This window comes from Echinops telfairi, unplaced genomic scaffold (genome assembly GCF_000313985.2).
Source record: "Echinops telfairi isolate 266 unplaced genomic scaffold, ASM31398v2 ScPeMD7_5868;HRSCAF=6743_0, whole genome shotgun sequence".
Taxonomy (NCBI): domain Eukaryota; kingdom Metazoa; phylum Chordata; class Mammalia; order Afrosoricida; family Tenrecidae; genus Echinops; species Echinops telfairi.
In genome coordinates this window covers 4279776-4281826 of record NW_022109767.1, presented here as the reverse complement: position 1 = coordinate 4281826, position 2051 = coordinate 4279776, and positions in this window count along the sequence as shown.

The window sequence follows — 2051 nt, the reverse complement described above, 5'->3', positions numbered from 1 at the left end:
ATATGTATTTGAGATTCTGGACTCTATTATATACACATGTGCAATTTGAACATTGAAAAAGGAAGACCAGACAGAATCTATGCGTGTGAATTATGGTTCCGGTGAAGAATATCGAAAGTACTGCCAAAAGAATAAACAAATATGTATTTGAAGTAAGTATGTTGAGAACTGATCTCGTGGATTGTGGGCGTGTTATCAAGAGACGCCTGGTCCCGGGACGGGCCATCCTGGTTGGTAAGGTGGAGGGTCAGAATAAAAGAGGAAGAAACTCCATGAGATTCGTTGACACAGTGGCTGCAACAATGAGCTCAAATATAACGATTATGAGGATGATGGGACCAGGCAGTGCTACCTTCTGTTGTAGATAGTTGCACCTTCTGTTTCAGAACAACAGAACCAACTCCGAGGCATCTAACGACAATGAAAAGATCCCTTTATTCGCAGCAACACTGAACTCCCAGCCTGATTTTGACTTCTATCACTCCCACATCATACAGTTCCACAGTTCAATACTATAAAGAAGAGTTGTGCAATCTTCATGCCAATCCTCTTTAGAACATTTTCTTCTTTCTTGTTTTCATTGTTGTTGCTTCCCACTCCCCCCACCACCATCTCCTCTGCTATGCCCTACATAATTATGAATTCAACTACTATACAGACTGATGTCTCCTGGATTTAGGATATAGAAAAACATACACAACTAAGAGAAGAGTGTGGGACACAATGTTGGCTAAATAAAACAGAAAAAAAACATCTATGGAAAAGAAGGCAGACAAATTTTTAAATGGAAATATCTTTAAATGAGTCAAAGGGGAGATCAAATGATAAGATGTTGTATTTCACCCTAACTACATCTGCGGTGATCCACTTTGCAATGTTCTCTGTTTGATAGCAACGCTATTTATATCCCTGGACTATGGTCAGAGGGGATCTGTTGGTGGCTTGATCGCTGTGGGGATGCTGCAAATGGACGTTTGCCTTCCTCTTTTTCCATAACCTTCTGAAAACCAGATGTTCAGAATTTTAGATATCATTTTCTTCTCTGGTTTTGGATTTTATTCTTATATAGTTAAAATTTAGCTATTTGTGGGTGATAATTTCCAAAGGTGCTATCTGAAGATTTCCTAAGCAGGACACTTCATTGACTTTTTACCTGGGATTTCAATATTATAATACTCCCCAGGGACTTTCCAGAGTACATATTTAAAACTCAAAACTGAGCAAAAATTGACAGGGAGGTATATTGCTACTGTGCCTAATAAAGATGATCAAAAGTCTCATTTCAAGCCAATAATAATAACAATAATTGTAACAATAGCCATGGTAATAATATTTAACTATTTTTATCATAACGATCATGCTTTTGATAGGTAGAATTCTACATGCTTTATCAGTATCAATCTATTGATACCACACAAACACACACAAAGAAAAAAGTCACAAAGAAGCATATACTATTATTTACTCAGTTTTATGGATGAGAAATAGAAGAATATAATGGCTAGGCCAAAAGTCACTATGTAGTAGAAACAAGATTGGCCCTCGGGTAGTCTAAATGTACTTAGGAGCCAAGTGGCATAGTGGGTTATCAGTGTGACTGCTTGCCTTCAGGTCAGCAGTTTGAAACCACCAGCCACTATCTGCTCCTGTAAAGATTGACAGTGTCCAATACCCACAGGGGCAGTTCTACCCTATTCTGTAGGGTCACGATGAGTGGGAGCTGATTCGATGGCAGTGAGTTTAGTTTGGGTTTTGGAGTTTGACTGCTGAGTTTCCAATTAACCCACAGACTCCATCACCTCTGATTCTTCCCCACCAGGTGATTAAGTACCTGAGGTCAATGAAAATAAGTCTACATCACATTGTTCTCAGTACACATGTCTGTTTTAAAACACTCTCATCTCAAGTTCTTTGAGAGCACTCTCATGAGAGGCAAAGAGAAGTATGAAACAGTGGCTGCATGTGTATTCATGCTTTCTTAATAAGAGATAAATGACTTTAACAAGAGTTAAAGTATCAGAAGGCTCGTCTTTGGGGGCTCGTTCCCATCA